Source organism: Lissotriton helveticus, chromosome 8 (assembly GCF_964261635.1).
Source record: "Lissotriton helveticus chromosome 8, aLisHel1.1, whole genome shotgun sequence".
In the NCBI taxonomy this organism is placed as follows: Eukaryota; Metazoa; Chordata; class Amphibia; order Caudata; family Salamandridae; genus Lissotriton; species Lissotriton helveticus.
The window spans coordinates 194,941,594-194,964,362 of NC_136069.1; the positions used below are offsets into that span (position 1 = coordinate 194,941,594).

General features: G+C 43.0%; 2 long non-coding RNA genes across 4 annotated transcripts in view; one reads left to right on the forward strand and one right to left on the reverse strand.

Annotated features, from left to right (window-relative positions):
* Positions 1–22,769, forward strand: part of LOC144772516 (uncharacterized) — a 434,413-nt gene that overhangs the window by 386,585 nt on the left and 25,059 nt on the right. The window lies entirely within an intron of this gene.
* LOC144772517 (uncharacterized) overlaps positions 8,926–22,769 on the reverse strand; it is an 88,477-nt gene continuing 74,633 nt past the window's right edge. Inside the window, exons 2-3 of the long non-coding RNA XR_013599789.1 lie at positions 19,473–19,579; positions 8,926–9,058 (exon numbers count right to left, since the gene is read on the reverse strand). This is a non-coding gene — a long non-coding RNA (uncharacterized LOC144772517). The remainder of the gene's footprint in view (positions 9,059–19,472; positions 19,580–22,769) is intronic.

Here is a 22,769-nt window from a genome sequence, read left to right on the forward strand (position 1 = left end):
ACTTTGCCCGTCATTGCAATTCTGTGCTGCAGGAGGGTTGTCTATTGGACTTTGTCCATGATTGCACTTTGCAGCAGGAGTGCTGTCTATTGTAGCACATGATAAGTTCACTTACTGACCACAATTTGTGGGGGTTTCAGTGCTGGTTGCAGTGCCCCACTTCTGCATTTTGTAATAGTTATACCTTGTGCTTTTCCCCCCGGAGCTTCACAAGACTTTACAGCGAATTGTGTCTTTGACGTATTGTTCTTTAATGTTTTTTATTTTTGTATTGGACTTGACTATTTCTTTTACATTGCTACTGCAAGGTGTGCGTTTTATTTTTAGGTTTAAGTAATTAATTTTCGTGAATAACTCCACAGAGATAGAGCACTGTCTTCTCTGAAAGCCAGAAGTTTGGTCCCTAGAGTAATACCAAGTCAAGACTAGCAAGCATCACGGGCTTTCTCAAGGTAAGATAAAAAGTTAAATGTTGATAGCAAGATGTTTGGCATTACGCACACTAAAAATAAAGAAGTGGTAAAACACCATTACAAAAATAATACTAACAAGGAGAGACTACATTGGTAGAACCATTTGCCTACACGATCTCTGAGAGTTTGAAGGTGTTTCTGCAGATTTGTATCATTTGTAGTCTCTGCTACAGACAGTTGTAGCTATCTGTTGACAGATGTATTGTTTACAATACATTGTATATATGGAGTAGAGAGGCTTTGGGTCAGCTTCTTGCTCATGAGTGGATGCTTTTGTTGTTTACCTCAGTTTTCCCCCCCTCCTTATTCTTGCTTTTATCCCTCCAGTCTCACATTGCTCTGATTGGATGAGTTGTATCCTTCCATGGCTGAAGTCAGGGAACCCTTTTTTAGGTCTTGCCTTCGCAGCGCGCATGCGCTACAAGGCAAAAATACCTTTTCCCGTCGCTTTGGCTTTTTAGCCAAGCACGTGCACGCGTGACTTCAATGACAACGCATGCACATCAGGAGATTCACTCGCAGGAGCGCGCGCCACCATCTGTCAGCAATTATCACTCCCGCGAGTGAATCGCACCCGGCACCCTCCTCTCCCCCCCCCCCCCACCGCGCGAGGCGCGCATGTTTGTGCTTGTTGTTTCTGCGCTTCTTTTCAAGGTTCCAACTATTGCAATCGGCAAACCCATCCCAATGGCGACTGCAGCCATTTCTGCTACCCCATGCCTAACATGCACAGGGTGTGTGGCTGCCCATACAGCATGAAGCTGGGCTCCAATCAATTGACGTGTGTTGATGATCCATCAAGCGAGCCACCCGCCATGCAGTGCGGCTCCTATTCTTTCCCGTGCTCTAATGGGAAATGCGTGCCAACATTCTTCAGATGCAATAGCGTTGACGATTGCAATGACAACAGCGATGAGCTAGGCTGTGGATCACTAAGTAAGTAGTAAAGCACAGGGCAAGCTTTGTTCCTCACAGTCACAATTGTAGCCGGGTAATATTGAAGACCGTAGACGGGGTCGGTCTGCTTTGCAGTTTTGGCACCATCCTCGCTTCTTCAGTTGCCCACGATTTTAATTCAGCAAACACCAATCACGTTTTGTGGGGTCTGAAAGACCCCAGCATGGTTAAGTAAAACATCATCCTCACTCTTTATGCACACCCACAAAATAAATCATCACTGTTGACAATGAAACATAGATTGCAATTTAAAGAAGTGAAACTTAAGTGTTTTTGTTAAAAAAATGGGTGCATGAGTACTCATTCTATTTCACAACACCTACTGTTGCACACATATATTGTTAAATCATGCTCTCACCGGTGATAGTAGAGTACAGTTATTCAAGCCATTGTGCTTACGCTATTTAAGGTGATGTCTTAGTGATGTGTATCATTCTGTATTCAGCTATTTAGTTTGAATTCATTACTCTCGTTGCAAATAACATTTTTAGGCACAGCTCACAAGTGGAAAAAAAACATACTTTTTAAAAAGAGGATAATAAATAAATCCATGGAATATATGCAGGGCAACTGAAATTATGCGATAGTGTGAACGCAGTTTTTTTTGCATAATTATAGATTTGCAACATTTGCCGCACAATCCATATTCTGCTGCATAATCTGCAGACTTTAACAAAAAAAGTTTCTAGCTGAACCATTTCAAAGGTTGCTAAAAAAAATGCAGCAACACGTGTTGATGCGCAGTGGAAGGCCCCTTGCAAAGGTTGACTGATCACCTTTCTGTTGTTTATTGCAGTCATTGAGTGCTTAACAGATACTAATGAGGTGCAACCTATGCTCAGGCAGTGTTAACAAGTGTTGACATGACAAAACAATGAAGTAACACTACCACAAAATTTGCTGCATTACACCGCATAATTTGCCTTTTATTGCCATATAATTTAGTCCGCTCTGACTTTCAATTTGGCCGTTCCCTGCTGCATAATTCCAGTGGCACTGAATATGTGGAATTTAAATGTTCCCAAAGTATCTCTTCATATATTCTACTTGCACAGCAGTGTAACAAGTGTGATATACACCTGCCTGCCTATATAGATTTCATTTTGTTTGTTTGGGGGCAATTCTGGATGAAAATGCCAAATTCCAAAGTTGAATTTAATTCATCATAGTCTCCCCCATGTTGAGGAATTCAGCCTTTGTATTCTATACTATACTATAAATTCTTATATAGCGCACGGCTGCCCCAGCGAAGGGGCGTCCCGGCGCTCATCAAGAAGAAGGAAGAAGACAGACCGGGTGATTGAACAGGAAGGAACAACATAGCCCCGCAATCAACAGAAGAGATGTGTTTTAATTGCTTTTCTGAAGGCCAGGAGGTCATTCAGTCCATGTATCTGGTATTCTACTGTAGATTAGATTTAGCATCTCCTCCAAAATCTGAATTTTTTAAAACTGAACTCCAAATCAGGCACTAAGCTCACTTTGATTGCTAGAATAATGTCACTAACTAGTCTAGCTATAATACGGGGTGTATCACTCATGGTATAAAAAGGCCTTAAGAGGTATACTCTCCCATCAGTGAGGAGTAAATGTGAAAATATATGTTATGTGCGCCTTGTTCCAGTATCATTATATAAGGAATATAGTAAACATGTTATTCTCAAAGGAGATGTAATAGCGAAAGAGTTTAATTTGCCTAAATGGAGAATTTCAAAAATATTTTTTCTTTTTTCTTTACCAAGTGGAAATTAGAAATATGCTTATGTGGAAGCCCTTCCAAATTATGCCCAGCAGGTAGATTGCTGGCCAAGTCGCAAGAATTAACAACATTTTTATGGCATTGGACAGAATTGCTTAGATGGGTTCTTCCCCTTAAAGCCTTGGTGATGTGCATGATTTACTAACAGTATCTGCAACTTTCTCAAAGATTGGATCCCCACTGTAGCCTTTCATCCCAAGAAATAGGTGAATCAGAAGAAAATGGATGACACTGAAATTTATCACCATCTACTATACCATGTCCATGTTCAGACACTATTGCCCACATTAACTAAAGTTTTGCAAGGGCATTCGAGTGACCCAACACAGCGCATTAAATAGTGTCAATTTACTTACTGTTCTAAACGCTTGTGTGCACATCAGTAGATTGTGGTGTGTTGCACGAGTATCTGCGCAACTTTAAATAATTTAGGCATGTCTATCTGATTCACAAATAATGTTTAGGTAAACTGAAATCTTTAGTTCATAGATGTAGATCTATGATTTGCAGAGATTTCAGACTTTCTGTTGGAATTTTTAAAAAAATGTATTTGCTTGGAAATTAACACAAATACCACATGTCCATGCTTACTCCTCTTCCTTCATACTTATTCCCATGGATTGACCATACTTCCAACTTTTTTCTCCACTTGTAAAATAGTCGTCCTGGTCAAGAAAACCATTCACTTACACTATTTTGAAATATGGAAAAATTTGAATAGAGAAATCCTACACAGCGTTCAAATATAGACATTTGGGTGTAAAAATATATGTACACAGGATCAGGAACAACATCCCCTCATCCATTAGGACCACCCCAATGCTGCTTCAGTTTAGGAAAGAGTTAAAGACGCACCTCTTTAAAGAACAGCACGTCACAAAGCAATACCTACCCTAAATCTAGCCATTTCGCCAATCACTCATTGACCTTATGCTTGTCTTTGACCGTGTATAGCACTCCAATGCTTTTTTGGCTAGGTTTGCAAGATAGAAATACCATATACATACACATATACAAATCCTTTTACATACACTCCATTGAAATATGGGGACGTTTGGGTGTTTTTGAATGTGATAAATCAGGAAGAGTAGCCAGTCTCTTCCATGTTCCCAAAAACATGTAGATCCTTCTCTCCATTCTGTATTTATTTATTTATTTTTTTTGATTTTTCAAAAACCTTTATTTGTATTCGTAATCTGTACACCGCTATTTAGCCAACAACCCGGAGGCAGGCAGCATATGTTCGTCTTTCACATAGCAAATTAGCAATAAGTGTACAGTTTGCACTGAGATAATATATTATGTACATACAACTTCTAACAGAAACACACGTGAGAGAATGTCACAGGTCAACCCAATCAGTGTCCAGTAATTGATCACGATTCTCGCCGCCAGCAGTCCCTGGTAGTCTGCATGGAGCCGTTACCCTCTCCCTCCCCACTCCCCCTCAGTAGATTACTACAGCTCCATTCTGTATTTACATGACATTATTGTCAACAAGCATTTGCAATGCAATAGGTCTCGCATTTACGCAAGTTTAAGCCATTGACATTGTAAATTACAATGCCTTTTATTTATGTTAACAAAATCAAAATAAAAGGCATTGTTATTTGCAAGTTCAATAGCTCAAACTCGTGTAAATGCGAGACCTATTGCATTGCAAATGCTTGTTATTTAAGACGCTGAGGCAAGATTTATCCCACCTCAATGTTTACAATATGACTATGCAATATTATTAAATACCTCTCTTTTATTTCTGCAAGTTAATATTTTTTTCTGTACTCAGTCTACAGTCTCCCAACCAGCTTGATGAATCTGGAGACACCAAAGAGTGGACAGTGGTTTTCCTGGGGATGGCCATCTGCATGGACTTTGTTTTGTTTGCGTTTCTGGACCGACTAAACGGACTTTCCAACCCAATGAAGAGGAATTTGTGGACTTGGAGGGGTTCTATATATAACCTTTTAGTGAAGCACCTGTTATCTACAGTCGCGGTCCATCACCAGTGTATTCTGGGTATTGTAGTTCTTAGTGTTATGTTCGGTTACTATCTAGCGTACTATGTGATTAAACAGCAAAAAGGACAGCGCAATAGTCTTTAATAAAATTAGGACATTCCAGTAACAATCTTAAAAATCTACATTTCCCCTGGCCCCGAGGCATACAGCATCTTTAAACAAGGCGGCAAGAAAATCTCTTTTCCATCGGAACTGAGATTCGGAGTACACCTTCTCAGGTAGACACCACTTCCAGTTTCTTTTCGACTTTCACAACGAAAAATTTGAGGTAGCAAGCCTGAAAGTGTCTGGCTACTTCTTGATGACGCCAATGGCATATGTGGATATCTCTATGTGTGGTGTACACGTGGGAATAGTCACTTTGAAGTAATTGACAACCGATTGTCTCAGTCAATCATGGCGTTAGCTTTTACCGCATACATTTACAGAATGTTACTGTGTCACAATAACACAGTTGATAGCTCAGTGAGTTAAGCACTCACTGCTGTGAGTAAAACTGCATGTCAACCGTTTGACCAGACCAGAGGGCTGACTCAGCATGATTTTCTTGCCGCCAAGATAATAAACTGAGTGCCAGTGATTTCGGGAAGAGTAACGTCTATTACTCGGCAGAGCTAAGGAACAGCAAAAATGAAGGCATCAGCAGGTACATTTCTGAATCAGGTTATTATTCATTAGTTATTCGAAAGGGCGCCCGAGGCCTTCAGAGGGAGGCCAGCAGTGATCTGAATACGGAGTCACACCTTTAATGCTGGCTGAGCAGTAACGCAAGGAGCCAGGCGGGCAACTAGAGCCAAATTTCGGGAAGGGGACAGGGGGTGGAGGGGGCTAGAAAATATTTCGGGGGGGGGGGGCTGATTCTTCCACCACGGACAGAGTGGCTGTAAGAAGCCTCATTTACAAGTAAATCAGCCTCATTTACAAGCTAATGGTCTTTCAAAGACCTGTTAAGTATTCGGGTGCGGCTGCAACTTGTTGCTTGCCAGCCTGCGAAGCTGTCTCCCCCCGGGCTGACACACACGACGGGGTGGGGGGGTGCTGAAGCCCCGTGAGCCCAATGGGTGTTGCGCGCCTGCAAGGAGCCCTCATCCCCCGGGTAAGCTAAGGCTTCCGCGCCGCGTGATTACCTCACTCGCAGCTGATTTTAATACTGCCTTCACGCGCTCCCTGGAGATTAACGAGGAAATCTTGTGCGAAAAGCAGCCCGGAGATGGCCTGCAAGTTGTTCCTGGCAACCAAAGAAAGAGCAATAGAACACGTAAACTATTGCAAAAAGGCTGTAACAGACCAAACCGCAATTTCCAAAATACTCAGAAAAAGTCTAGACATGTTGGAGACCAGGGCTAAAGTCTTAACAAGCAGCTCACATCCCTGTCTCAGGCTTGGGAGGCAGGGAATGCCTAAATAGAAAGGAGGCGCAGCTCCACATCCGGGCAGGGAGGAGGCGGGTACAGGTTACTTTCGCGTGTCCTGCGGCTCGCACGTGTGGCCGGTGTAGGCAGCGCAGCGCCTGTCCCCTTCCGGGGCTTCCTTGATGAAGAGGGAGCCCCGGCACCAAAGAGGAAGTGAAGTGCGGGAGCGAAGTCCCGGGAGAGCAGCAGATAGCAGTGCAGGGCTCCTTTGCCTAAGGAGGAAGCCCCGCATCGTGCTGCCAGATATTTGGAGGAGCTGGAGTGCTCCAGTACCGCGCTGCAGCCAGCCGCCACACCGGGTGAGTTTGCACGTTTCCTCTTGGCAGGGGGATTGATCACTCCTGAACGTTTCGATTCTGTTTTACCTGAGCTCCACAATTCAGAACTTCATTTAGAACAAGCATTTGCAATGCAATAGGTCTCGCATTTATGCGAGTTTGAGCTATTGGCATTGCAAATGACAATGCCTTTTATTTTATTTTTTTGTTTTTAAAACATCAATAAAAGGCATTGTCATTTACAATGCTAATAGCTTACACTTGTGTAAACGCGAGACCTATTGCATTGCAAATGCTTGTTCTTTTTGGCATGTTTGTGTACCATTTAAGTTTTAGTACTTGATGGGAGCGCATTACCTTTCTCTTTTTCTCTGTCTGTATCTGCATTTCCATGCATCCCCTGCAGCACCTGTTTCTTCTGTGTGTGTGGCCTCCTGGTTGCTTCTGTCTGTCCCTCCCTCTTTCTCCCACTAGAGTTCACATCTCACCAGGCTTATCTCTATGTACAGCCAAGACCTATTGGCTTTACCGATGCTTGTTAGCCTAACTATGAAATGTATTTCATGGCGACTTAAATGTCATTTTTATCAAATGAGCCCTGAAATCTGCTTTAGGAATAATGCTGGACCTAGCCAATTTAAAATGATAGCGTGTGAAACGGGTTCACAGCATATAAATTCAAACCATTTATTTTGTTTAATAAAAACTAACTATAAGGATATCCACTCTACACTGAAAATGAGTTCAATAACATATTAGCAACAGTTATTTCAGGCAATGGTAATTTACAAGCTATGACCAAAATTCATGTAATGAAACTATTTTTGTATATATTTGGAACCCTACAATTCCTCTAGTGCAACACGGCTTTACTAATTTTAGGTATCATTAATTTAAATGTGCTTATTATTACATAAAGCAAGTGGTAAACATATCTTACATATTAAAGAAAATTATGTATTAACATTTACAATTGTAATGTAGTTGTTAAGGGCCAGATGTAGGTAGGCTTTTACCGGGTGGTAACGGCCGAATTCGGCCGTTACCACCCGGTAAAAGCAATTTGACATGTAGGTCCCTGTAATTTACAGACTCTGTAAATTTACCGATAGGTAAATTTACCGAGTATGTAAAATACCGAGTCGGTAACATTACGGATTCCGGTAAATTGGTATGTAGGTGGGACTCTTCTGAGTCCCACAAGCAGTACAAAATCGGTATTTTACCATCAAATAATACTTGATGGTAAAATACAGATTCTGGTGTGCATGCACATGTGTGCATGCACACCTATGCCATATGACAGGCAGACCTGCCCTTAGGGCAGGTATGCCTGCCACATGGCACCCGAGTCTCTTTTGGGGGTGCCAGAGGGTGTCAAAGTGACACCCCCTGCACCCTTGTGACAGTCGGTATTTTCCGATGCGGTAAATACCGACCGGTAAATGCCCAATCAATCCTATGGGCTTCAAAGCCCATAGGAATGCATGGGCATTAACTGGTCGGTATTTACCGCATCGGAAATTACCGACTGTTTCCGATTCGGTAATTGCACATCTGCAATTACCTACATCTCGGTATTTTTATTTTCCGACCTCTGAAATACCGAGTCGGTATGACTCGGTATTTAAGAGGTCGGAAAATAAAATGTACCTACATCTGGCCCTTAGTGAGGTAAAGATATTTGGTGAAGGAGTTAAATAAGGATCCTCCTTCTCAAGCTGTTCAAAATGCAATACCTTTCTTTTACTAACAAATGTACCATGTTGTTCCTCAACATCACTGGGTATGAGTGCTAAATAAACAGGACTTTCAGCTCCTTCGTCTGGAGTTTTTTGGGCCATATCACCACCCATGTCTGTCTGTGTCCATCCAGGGCAGCAGGCATAAATACGAATTTCATCCGCTTCTCTTTCTTTGTTCAACTTCCTGGCTAGAATCATGGACAGGATGTTGACCCCAATTTTGGAAACTCCATACACTGCGTCGGGCCAGCCCTCCTGGTTGTGAATTCCTTTTTTTGTGTCTTCAACAAACTTTTTCATGAGTGTTACCAGCTCGTCTTCTGTGATGGTGTCACTGCAAAACTTCTCTTGGAGATCTTTGCTGCAAGCAGCTAAAGTCTGTTGACTAACAATGCTGGACAGATTCACAACCCTCCCTGTGTGAACAAAGGAACCTATGTTTATTTAGGAAATTCATCAACAACAAAAATATTTAATACAATAACCTTAAATATAAATCCTTTGTATTCAATTAAATTTATTTGCACAATTGTTGTTAAATACAGAGATAAAGTCTGTAAAGAAAGTGGACTTGAGTTACAGTGAAAGCATACTATTCTGTACTATAAACAACTTTCATTTAGGAAATTTATAGAGCGCATGGTTACGCGCACCGGCGTGTCCCCGCGCTAAGAGTCTACAGATAAGAAGACGAGAGTTTACAGCAGTGCTTGGCGGAAGAGATGGGTCTTAAGGGCTTTACGGAATTTGGTTTCCGAGGGTTCAAGCCGTAGTTCGGAGGGCAGCATATTCCAGTTCTTGGCTGCTAGGAGCCTGAATGATCTGCCCCCCATTCGGGCTTTGTGTATTTTGGGGACAACAGCCAGACCCGTGCCCGAGGATCGGAGCATTCGCTCTGGTCTGTAAAGGGTGATGAGGCTGTTCAGAGGGCTGGGTGCTCTACCTCCAAAGATGCGATGACACATGCCTAAGGCTTTAAAAGTAATCCTTTCACGGATTGGAAGCCAGTGGAGGGACTTTAGCGCAGCTTTGGAGGGTGCTCTCCTGGGAAGCCTCAGCACCAGGCGGGCTGTGGCATTTTGCAATACCTGGAGACGATTAAGATTTTTGGCCGTAATACCTAAGTAGAGTAGGTTGGCATAATCAAGTCTCGATGTGACCAAGGCATGCACAAGCGTTTGTCTGGCACCCACTGGAAGCATATCAAGAACTTTGCGTAGGCTTTTAAGTATCCCGAAACAGATGCCAACCACCCTGTTAACTTGAGGGGTAAAAGACAGGTCAGAATCAAATAGAACCCCAAGGTTCTTAGCCTGTTGACCTGGTACGGGAACAGGACCGAGGCAGTCCGGCCACCATGCCGAGGTCCACACAGAGGGGCCCCCCCCCATCACAAGCACTTCCGTTTTGGAGCCGTTCAACTTCAGGCAGTTGTTAGACATCCAGGAGGCAAGCTCCTGCATGCAGGCACTGAAGTTGAGTGCCGCAATTTCGGGTGCCCGTGATAGAGAGATGACCAGTTGTGTGTCGTCGGCGTAAGATACCAGTTGGATGCCGTATCTTTCAACAATGGTGGCTACAGGGGAGGCGTAAAGGTTAAACAGGGTGGGGCTGAGGGCCGAGCCCTGAGGGACCCCTTGATCGAGATTACATACCCGAGAGTAGTGTTCTCCCTGTCTAACCTGAAAACCCCTCTCAGTCAGAAAGGACTGCATCCAACTGAGTGCCATCCCCTGCACTCCACCACCGTTGAGACACTGTAGCAAGGTGGAATGTGCTACAGTGTCGAATGCGGCACTTAGGTCGAGTAGAACAAGAGCCATAGTATGCCCCTCATCTGCCCCTTGCCTAATGGTTTCGGTGGCCAGGAGCATCGCAGACTCCGTAGAGTGGCGAGCACGAAAGCCAAACTGGGTAGGATGAAGAAGGTTGGCTTCCTCCACAAAAGTCATAAGTTGGCGATTGGCCACCTTTTCAGCCACCTTGGCCAAGTATGGAAGAAGAGAGATGGGCCGGAGATTGTCTAGCCGCTCCCAGCTTAGATTAGTTTTTTTTTGGAGTGGGAGCACAATTGCTTGTTTCCATTTTATAGGTACTATGCCCCAACTGTTTTCTAAACTGGAAATTGATTCTTCCCTCATGTACAATCTGTTCTACAGGTTGCCCACTCTCTACCTCCCTGGTCTATGATACTGGAGCTCCCTCTGCCTCTGCACTCTGCGCTTACTAAAATGTGCCCTCTTGCCACTGAACAGTCGACACTAGGCGCACTAATATATCTGGCCTCTTCTTTCCAATGTTTAGATGAATCGTACATGATCTGCACACCTTACCAAATCTGTCCCCTCGCTCATTACTGTAATAGCCCTCGGGAGCATGCAAAGGAATACACCACACTCGGAGCTCTAGAGTGTACGTCTTTATTCTTCAGCATACAATCACACACTGTACTTCCATTATGTCATAACGATTAATAACCACACCTTAGCACCTCCCAGCAAGTTATGTCTTGTTGTGTCTGCCCAGAACCGCAAGGGTCCTAGGGCACTTTGTCTGACAACACTACATTTCCCCTTTGTTAAATAAAAAGTACAAACAACAGTCATCATATTTCTTCAGTAAGGCGTCGAGGTGCTCGCAGTAGTTGGCCAGATTGAGTAGTATGAGATAGTAGAGATGCACTCTGTGAACCAATGGCACAGGTTCTGATACTTGATCTGGACTGTAAGGTGAGGTCACCTCATTCATGAGTGCAGGAGCTAACAACCTTTGAGGTAGGTGCTTAGAGTGTGACAAGTCCTGTGTGATGGACTTTCACAGGACGATGCGTCGTCACCATATGTCCTTTGCACATCACAACCCTCAAAGGATTGACATCAAAAAGAGTGTCTGTTTTCAACTTTCGTTTCTGCCTGACCAGGACTCAGTCATCTTCATTAAAGGGTGTTTCCTGAGCTCATCGACAATGATCAGCATGTTTTTTATCTGCCACTTCCGAGAAGTGTCCGTGACATGAACTTTCTCAGTTTTCAAGGATCGGTCTACTGTCCACTTGGGCAGTTTAGTTCCGATGGCTTTCCCAAATAGGAAGATGGAAGGACTTTCACCAGTTGTGGAGTGAGGAGTTGAATGATAGGCACAAAGGGCTTGACACAGGACTTAGTTAACTTAATTCCCTCCATTGATGCATCTTGAATTACCTGTTTGAGGGTACCCCTGAATGGTTCCACGACACCATTATCCTGGGGCCACAGAGGTATGCTCTTTTGATGCTATACATTTAGTCTGACCTGAAATTTCTTGAATTTTTGCGATTGAAGGCGTGCCATTGTCATATTTGAGAATGATGTGGATGCTCAAAGATGTCATCCAGCCGCTCAATTACCTTGTCATGGGTAGTTGATGATAACTTATCTACTAAATGAAAACATACTCATCAACAACTACCATAAGATGATGTCCATTTTCTAAAGGTCCAAAGAAATCAACTGCAGTTCTTTCCCACACATGTGCAGGAAGGTCAGACATTGTCAATGGGTGTCACCTTGGGAGAAAGGCAGTTGCCAAGGTTGGCACTCTTTTAGTTCCCTCTCCACTCGTTCATCTAGGCCCTGGAACCACACCAGGTCTCTTAGGGCTCTTTTGGTGGCTAAAATGCCACAATGTCCTTCATGGGCTAGCTCAGTGACTTTGTCTTAGGCTCTCAGGTATGACGATTCATGAGCCTCTCAATACAACACCTTCATTGGTAACTGACAGTTCATCCTGTACATTCTTGAATTTTTGAAATTCAACTTCATCAGCAAAAGGTCGAGCATGCTTCTTCCACGACGGAGTTGAAATTGTGTCTTTGAGGATAAGCATGTTCTTATCAGCATTAGTAGCAGCAATGATCTCTTAAATGGATAGGGCTGCTAATGTGCTGGACTTCACAATGAAGTTAAGGCACTCCTCAGTGATTTTGGATGTCAAACTGTACCTCTGTAAGCACACTCATGAAAAATAATCAGCAGGATTACTATCTTTACCAGACTACTGTACCATTGCATAGTCATACTCTTTTAGTCACAATCCCCACCTTCTAATGTGAGGGGGCATCTTGGCTTTCGGGTTTCCAAAAATAGAGAGTGGCGCTTGATGATCTGTAATGATAGTGAAACGTTTTCCATATAGAAACACGTGAAAATGCTTGCAGGTCCACACTACAGCCTGACTCTCTTTCTCTGGCTGTTAATAGGCACATTCTGTGTCAGACAGGCTTCACCTGGCATAGGCCACAATGTTTCTCTGAGCATTTGGATGCCCATTATGCTGAGCAAGGAATGCTCAGCATAATGGTCTCACATAGACTGGACTCACATCAGACTCACATAGACTGTGCTCTCAGTATGTAGCCCGAGGTCAAAATAGGACATCTCAGTTGTATTTTAAATTGCATGTTTTATTCTATTGAAGCTTTGATTATATTCAGCAGACCACTGGAAAGAAACATCTCGTTTTGTCAAGTTTCTCAATGGGGCACTCACACTAGCAAAGTCATAAATGTACCCTGAGTAATAATTGGCCATTCCAAAAAAGGATCGCAGCATGGTAACATCTTGTAGGGGACAGCTAGCTGACAGTGTTTACACTATATCTGTTTCAGGAGTCATCCCCCCCCATCAGAGAATATGTCCTAAGAATTTGAGGAGGTCTATTTAAACTCACACTTTGCTGCATTTAGAGGGAGTTCTGCATCAGCAAGTAACTGACACACTTGCGTAAAAGCATTCACATGCTCCTTTTTTGTTGTCCCAAATATTAGTATGTCATCCCTGTAGGTAAAAGCATGTGTTACAGATTGAATTATTCGAAGCATAATATCCTGAAATATTTCTGCAGTGGATAACACTCCAAAACTCAACCTTCTGTATCAAACCAACATGAGTCGGAAAAGTAGTGATTTACCTGCAGTTATATTCCAAATCGAGTTGATGGTATCCCTTGTTCAGGTCAAGACGGGAGAAGGCTTTGGCACAGTTCAGTTACATCATCATGTCTGCTATGTGTGGACCAGGATGTCTTTCTCTCTCAATGGCTTAGTTGGTCTGGCACATATCAACACAGATTCACACTTCACCTCCACTGCCCTTTTTTGGCACCACCACTGTGGGCGAAACCCATGGCGTAGGACCAGTAGGGCGCTCAATGATGTCATGCTGTAACAGTGTTTCTAGTTCTTTCTCAACAGCTTCTTGCAAGTGGAAAGTGACTCTGCGGTGCCGCTGGTCAACAGGGCAAATGTCCTCATTGATGTGAAGTTGTACTTTCATTTTCTTGAGCCAGCCTAGGCCATGAAATAAAGACGGAAACTGGCTCACAACTTTAGATTGAGTGTGGAGGTTGTAATTGAGAGATACCAGTCTCATGTCAGCAGCGGTGGCAAAACTAGTAAGAATGCACTGGACAAGGCACCTTGAAGAACATGAATTGGCACTTGCACTGATACGATTTTGAGTCTCATTGTCGCCAAAAATTATCCTTGACTCTGCAATGGTTTAGAAGCAGCCCATGTGTAGAGTTTCATGTTTGGCTGTTTAAAGAGTGGTACAGGAGGTAGGCTGTTGAACGTTTTGACCGGCATGTAGTTAATTGACACACCATTGTCTATGATAAAGGTTATGGGGCAACCGCTGATCTTTATTGTAATCTTACGGCAATGTCCACATGAATTCTGTTGCTTCATGTGGTGGTTCACCTTTGTCTTTTGTTCTTCATTGCAAGCAGCCAAACCAACGTGTGCCTGTCTTTCTGTGGTCGATATCATCATTGTACATCCATCTTCTTCACTGGTGCTCAATAATGATGTTGACTAGCCTTTGTTGCATGAACTCGATGACCATCGACTTAGTCTGGTTTCTACTTGTTGTAACTAATGTTGCTTTTTGGCCTTCTGGACATGGCGAGAATGCTCCTGGAACCCTCTGGTGTCTATTTTCTCTTTTCGCTGTGATGCAGTTTGGTTCTCTTTCGCTTTGCAGCCCGTTACAAAGTGGTTTTCTTTACCACAACCTGGGCCCATTTGTCCAATGGCTGGACATTTTCCTTCATGGGGAAATGAAAACCTACATTGGAAACACAGCTTTTTATTCTTTGGAGGTGTTGACTTGCAGGAATACACCTTGCTCTTGTGCTTGCTTTTCATGACCAACACTGATTCATTTTTCACTGTTCCAGCTTCCATTTCAGTGGCTTGCCAATCTGCTCTTAACTTGCAGCTATTAGCACTTTCTCTAAGTTGGGCGTCTCTCTTCTGAAAGACTGCCATCATGACACGGAGACGAATGGCTTCTTCATCATTAAATTCACTAAACTTGGAGTGTTTAATAAGCATATCAAGTCTTTCCACAAACTGATCCATCGTTTGGCCAGCTTGCTGTCATGCTTGGTTGAAAATGTACCTTATATAGTCGACACTTGGCATCGGATTGAACTTGGCTTCTAACACTTCCTTGACTTGACGGTATGACATTGTATCAACTTGTGATATTTTCTTTTTTTTTTTTTTTTTTTTTTTAAAAAGATTTTTTAACCCATTTTTACAATATACACCAAAATAGCACATAAGACAATCAATATACGGAGAGAAAAGAAGAGTAATGAAAACCAAAAAGAGAAGAGCAAATCATGCAGATCAATCTCATAAAATAAAATATTCAGTGACAAAAGAATCCAAAACAATACAAATACTCATATTCTTATGTGTTTTGATATTATCTGCATACCTTAGTACAACCTGGTGCAAACCTATCCTAAGCGTTATTTTCTGACTTTTAATCCATTTCTACTCACTCCCGCCTTGAGCCTTACTCTGCTTCCAGCGAGTTAGTGGATGCCAAATTCTTTCCCCCAGCACTCTCGCCCTCCTACCCTTTCTTTCATAAATAGCTTTTTCCAGATTGTAAGTGGAAATCAACCTTGCTATCCAGAGTTCAAACGTGGGGGGAACCTTGTCAAGCCATGCTCTCGCGATTCCAATTCGATACACCGCTGTTACCATAAACATAAATTCTATATGATGCTCCTCTATTTCGCCCACGATTCCTAAGATTATAATACCATCTGTCAGCTTTTGTGTGATTCCCAGCGAGTTTTCCAAGAAGTTCTCAATTGCCCCTTTTACTGTGTGAAGTTGTGGGCATTGAGCAAACATGTGGACAATATCCGCCTCTGATGAGTTGCAACGTGGGCATGTGATTCCATTGACCCCCCCCCCCATTGTGCAATTCTTGCTGGCGTGTGGTATAAAGAGTATATAGTTTTATAATGCTGCGATTGTAATGTTGCAGAAGATAAAACTGTGTGGCCTAACTTCAAAGATGTCTGTAAGTCCTCCATGGAGGCACCCACCTTTTCCACCCATTTAGTGGCAAATTTAACTATATCGTCGGTTTTTAATGTATACAATTCTGCATAGAGCTGTCTGATTGTGCATCTATCCGCCTTCTCTATGTACTCCATGATTCTATTCGATTCGAACCCTATTGGTCCACCTCTTTTGTCTGCTAGATAACTTCTTAGCTGTAAATATTTAAAAAAATTGTTCCCTCTTATGTCATATTTCCCCCTTAAGTCCTGAAATTGTCTAATTGTCCCCTCAATATCCATAAGATCTCCTATCTTTCTAATCCCTTTGTTATCCCATTCCTTCATAATTGAATCGCTGAATATTTCCCCTGGTAATGAATGATTATTATATAGTCGTGTGTAGTGGTTATATCTGCCGAGCCCCAGCTTCTTTGCCACCCCTCGCCAGATTTTATAAACCGCTTGTAAAGTCTTGAACTTAGTGTGTTTAAAATAGTTATAATCCACTGTTTTCAGCAGGCCATTCTTGGCTTCATCCCCAATAAGTGCTCTATATACATTTGTGTCCTGCTCCACAATACTCCCACCGCCTAACATCCCTTGTGCGTATTGCAGTGTTGCTGCCCAATAGTAAACTTGTGATATTTTCTTTATCACTTCTTTCACTCCATCACCAGCAAGATTCTTTAGGTACTTGATTATTTTCTAATCCTCTGCTTCTTACATTTTGTGTATGAAATTGTCAAGTGTTTCATTCCATGCAGTCGACCTGATGCCAATATTCTACTTCTTGGCACTTTCGAATGGCGGTGGTGGTTTCAGTAATGTGGCTGCACCATAGTACATTCTCCCTTCTGCAGCCATTGAAACATTTCACAATTTCGAAGGCCTTTCAGTGCACTGGATGCTGCTTGCTGCTGTGCATACATCGGCAGCTAAATTGGGCCTGGTTTTCACACTCGATTTGAGGTTGAGTGCCACTTCCCTCACTCTTACTGATAAGTACACTTGCACTTTCATACCGGGTTATCACTGCATTTAGCGTTTCGCTTTGTAGTGATCATGACTTTGTGTTATGATGTGGCGCAATATCTCTTCTTTTGGGTTTTCTGGTGAGCTTTTTGAATGCCCCCCCTCAGCAGGGTCTTCAAATCCTTTGACATGGGCTGGAGCGGGGCTTCGACTACATACATGCCAACGTCAAACTGCTTCTTTTCGACATGAGTGCATGTGGCACGCACAAGCATTTCACTGTAGCATTGCAAACTCTCAGGGAGAGCAGCCTTGTTTCTTTGGGGCACAGATCCCACTCTCGGCGCCAGTTGTTGCGTCCTCCCCAGCCCCTCGAGTATGCAAAGGAATATGCCACACATGGAACTCTGTATTGTATGTCTTTATTCCTCAGTATACAATCACACACTGCATTTTAATTACGTCATAACCATTAATAACCACACCTTAACACCTTAAGTTACGTAGTTGCTTATTGAGTCCGCCCAGTACCACAAGGGTCTTAGTACACATAGTCTGACAACACTACAACTACTATGTTGAGCTTTTAGTAAGAGCCCCTCACTTATTACACACTGCTGTTCATTCTGTGTCTCTTCTCCTCACTTTCGTCTCTCCTCTTATGTGTTCTATAAATCTCAAATGTCTCCGCAAGCCTAACATTTTTGTCCGGTTTCCTCTATGTGCTCTTTCTCATCTTGGCTTCCTCAGCTATGCCATTGTCTGGTCATGCATGGCCGAATACATAAGTGCTCAATTTGTAAAAAAAAAAAAAAATAAGTGCCAGGGTCCTCATCAGAAGGCTACTGCAGCTTGCACCACCTGTTGCCCCTGCCAGAGTTGCAAATGAGAGTACCAACACAACTACAAATCACACTCCTACAAATGTGACAATTCAGACAATTCCAGGCGCCCCATCACTATAAGGATGGCTTGGGTGGCAGGTATAAGCCCTTTTAATGTATATTGAATAATAAATGGCGGTTGAGGTGCTCATTTCGAAATCAGATGGACATTGCCACCATGTGGCATACTGTTATAAGTGCTGGTGTTGATAATTATGTGCTGGTGCCGAGCCCTGAAAACCACCACCTCAAATTAAGCAGTGTATCCGATGAACCATCCAGTTCATATAATTCTACCAAATAGAAGTTGGCAGGGAAGACCCATCAAGGTTGTATAAAGTACAGGAGTATATTATTCTTGCATTACTGGTTCAAGGCAGACTTTGAGTTTGGCACAGCTGAGCCTTATCATCATACCAACCACGTACTAAGACCCTAATTTTGAGTGGCCTTTTGGGGGAGGAGTTTTATACTGGGCGCGATGAAAGATGATCCCACAGGGCTCAGTATTTATTGGGCTGATAACTGCAGTCTACGGTTTTCCATGTCCAAATGGGTCATATAGCATTTGGATTTTGGTGCTTTCCTCGCAACGATCTGCATGTAGCGTAATTTACAAGACTTTACCCCTGATCATCTTCAGCAGATTTGACCTGCCGAAATTCACCTTGGGAAAACTGTAGGGGGTGTAGTAGTACTGTTGAACTCAAGGAAATACAGGCCACTCATAATCAGGGCCATAGTGACTCTATGTCAGGAACAATGCGTCGGTTTGTTCATCTTTTGTTATATTCACTATTCTGATCATGCATTTCTTCAATGGTTGGCCTCTTTTCTTGTGACAGTTACCACACTGAGTTCATCATGCAAGGAGCCCACAGCCACCCACATCACCAACTATTACTGAATGGTCAACAAGGGCTGGTTATTATTACTGCGTCATGTGTGCATCACTGCAGAACACTAGGAAACAACAAACTAACAGATGGAATGTTCTCTCTGATTAGATTTCTTTCAAACTTCTCACAAATTCCTTTAAAATGTTCCTGACTTGGGCAATGAAGCCTTAAAACAGTCATTCAGCCGTGGCCCATTAAATAAATAATTAATGTTCCCTCTGCATCGTCCCTCTGCATCGTCCCTCGAAATCACCCCTAACCCGCCCCTACCGCTGTTACCTGCACGGACAGCGCAGCAATCATGGTTAGGACATGAGATGCCTGCAAGCCCCTAACTACATATTTTTTTGGTGCAGTTTTATATAGCGCAAACTCAACCAGAAGGTATGGGAGTGCTTTACATGAGCACCAGTTCCGTTACACAAGGATACATTATTTTTCTTCAGTAGGCACAGAGAAATTAAGTGATTTGCCCTGAATCACAGGATGTTGAGCCGATGCTGAGATTTGAACTTGGTTCCCAAGTTCCACAGTCTGCAGCTTTGACTGTTACGCCCCAACCTCTTCCAAGTACAGCAGTCTCTTCATCGACAGAGTGAGAGAGGGTGGTTTAGCACACAGAGCTGACGGGGAGGTCGGATGTCACATGTCTGTGAAAAAAACATCAACACATGGAATAGGAAACAGTTGTCTGTACAGATGTACAATATAAAAAGTTTTGCCCTTACCGTGTGGCTTCATGAGTGGTAACAACTCTGTGCAGACATCCTGGTAGCAAAAAAGTTGGTTTTCAATGTCATTTCAGCTAGAGTGTGAAATGGAGTTGGATCATCAACTTTCCGATTTGCCATAACGATGAAAAAAAGAAAAAAATAGTTTAAGTTCCAACAGTGAACTAATATTTTACTGCATTTTCTATGGTGCACAGACCAACGATAACGAACCATCAAGTGGTTGTTACTTCTCCAAACCCATCTTTACCACAAGTAAATAGTTGCTGAAAATTTAAGGCCCATGAAAACAGAATAACTGTTCTAATTCATAATCAATAATTGTCCACATAAGGTTTCCTTTACTTATAGTCAATCTGTCTGATTCATCGTCCTTCTAAGTAGAATTGTAATTAGTTCCACTTCATCTATGTGCCCAAAATGTCTTTCACAAAACATGGACCATAAGTGGTTCACGCGGGTCTTGGCTTGCATAGACATTTCTCCAAATGCTTGCACACAGGACCACACTATTTCCAGAATCTATCCAGTGAAGGAAGCTTTTTTAGTAGGTAGTTCTTGTATTTCTATTGTTGTTTGGAAATTACCATCTTTTGAGTGGTTTAACTCCAAATTTTTACCTGGACCTTTTTTGAGGGCTGTTGCACTTTAAACCTGGTAACCAGGGGTAAAGTGCCTATTCTCCTCTTTCAATGTGATTTAATTGGCATACTCCTAACTTGCATATTTAGTTTACCTATTGGTGGACTTGGCCCTTTTTGCAAGGTCACTTCCAAACTTTATGCCTTCTTCCTCTGACTTTGTTTTGTTGGCTGTAGGACACTTTACCAATGCCAACCAGTGCTAAAGTGCTTGTGCTTGCTGCTCTGAACATGGTAACATTGGCTTATACCCAACTGACATATTTAGTTTACTCATAAGTCTCTAGTAGAGTGGCACTATATGTTCCCACAGCGTGTAAATTAAATGCTAGTAGTGGGCCTGCAGCACTGATTGTGTCACCTACTTAGGTATCCCTTTAAATATGTCTCAGGCCTACCATTGCAGGCCTGTGTATGGAGTTTAAACTGCTATTTCAACCTGGCAAAGTAAACCTTTTGCTAGGCCCACACCTTTGTTTTAATATGTGTAAGTCACCTCTAGGGTATGCCCTGAACAGCCCAAATGGCAGGGTGAAATGTATTTAAAAAGTAGGACTTGTACTTTTAAGTTTTACATGTCCTGGTTTTGAAAAATTCTTAAATTCGTTTTTCACTACTGCAAGGCCTATCTTTCCCATAGGATAACATTGGAGTTGCCTTATTACATTTTATAAGTGTAATTTCCAAATGAGAATAGATGACCAGTTCATGTTTGGTGTCACTGGAATCCTAATTCAAAATCCAACTGATGGTGAAGTCGAATTTTAAATTGCAATTCTAAAAATGCCACTTCTAGAAAGTTTTCTGAATGAAGGAGTTTGGTCCTGTAACATACAACCAGATCAGACCTATCAAAATTAGAACAACAATGTATCTAGCTGTCACATTCACTACGTTCTCTACATAAACAGACTGGGACCATATACTGATTTCTTTGGTCTGTAGTATTTATTTACTCATCATTATCTCTTCTTGATAAGTCATTTATCTTTTATATCAGAGCAAGGGAAAGACTTGATTGTTCCCACAATAAACAAACATATAAATCGTAATCTTAGAACAGAATATTACAAAGCACACAATACATTTGCCAGAGATGATTTGCATAAAACAATAAATTGTACTGTTAAGCCAGCCATCATTTTCCAAAAAGCAGCCCCCATTATCCTAATTAATTTTTGTTCATTTTGAGGCTGCTAAAGTTGGCATTTTCTTGTCATAGATAATTGGTGCCTGCACCCTGTCTTCGCATGACTGGGTATGGGTGACAATTGGGCTTTGTTTGCTCTTTCTAGACAGCCTCACACAATAGGAGTCTTAGGTGTGAATGGCTGGATCATCACTGACCGGATGGGAGGGAGGCACTGAACCCAGCCCCACTTACACTTGAATAGGCTGTGTTCTGTCTCCACACAAAGGCCTTCCCACCCCCTGTAGTTAGTCCGGAGTCAGGGCCATGGAGGCAGGGCACCTATGCACTTCAAAGGCATGCCTCTAGAAGTTTCTCCACACTTCAAAGGGGCAACTAGGTATAAATTCTGGACCACAGACACCACCACTTCTGTACACTTCTGGACCTGTGGATGCTCTGCCAGAAAGTAGGACTGATGTGGTGCAACAAACACTTCCACTGTGTTGGACTGCTGCTCTGATAAAACTGTTGCTGCTATGCTGACCTGCTGCCCTCCTGCCTGGGTGAGAAGAACTGGACCTGCATCTTTTGAACCTAGAGTGACTCTAAGAGCTAGTTGGCTGGCCTTTTGATCTGAAGCCTTAGGCACATAACATGCTTCCAACAACCTTGCATCTGTAATTGGACTCTGCCTTATGTGAGTCTACCCTGCAGCTGCGGTCTGTGCAGGTAACAGCGGTGGGGCTGGGTAAAGGGGGGTTTCGAGGGACAATGCAGAGGGGAAATTAATTATTTATTTAATTTTCCCTCTGCATTGTCCCATGAAATCCCCCTTACGCGGCCTCACCGCTGTTACCTACACGGACCGTGGCTGCTACCCTGCCAAGTGGTTCTACCCCAGTCCTGGAACCTTGGAGGTGGGCTTAAGGTGCTCTGCCAGTCTCTGTGGAGCCAGTGAAACTGACACATCTCCTTGTTGCATGGTGCAAACCAGAGCAGAACCAACACATCTCCGCTGCTGCGTAGATTGGGCCCCTCACAAAGATCTGTATTGCCGCCATAGTCCATCGTAACCACCACTGAGTGACGCATCCTCAGTGCAGGCCCTCGCATACCTCGTCAACGGAAGCCTCGACGACGGACTCTGCATCGTAGCCTTGCAACTCTTCGGAACTGAGGCATCTCCCCGACTGCACACTGCATCCTCAATGCCGGACTTTGCATTGCAAGCCCTGTGGACGGGATCCTCAACGACGCAGGCTCTTACTCCTCAGCCTCACCACATCTTGGAACCAACGTATCGCTATTGTTGCATGACGCACCTTCGACACGGATCCTCAAAGCGTTCCGCAACTCAGGATTTAAGGTACTTTGTTTATCAGGACTAACTGGGTCCCTATAGCCGGTCCGTGCTCCATTGCAGTCAGCATGAACTTGTGACTTTGTCCCGGTCTGGCACTACCATATGTCCATAGTTGGGACTTTCTGCTTTTTGGTGCTATTTTTACCAAAATTATTAAA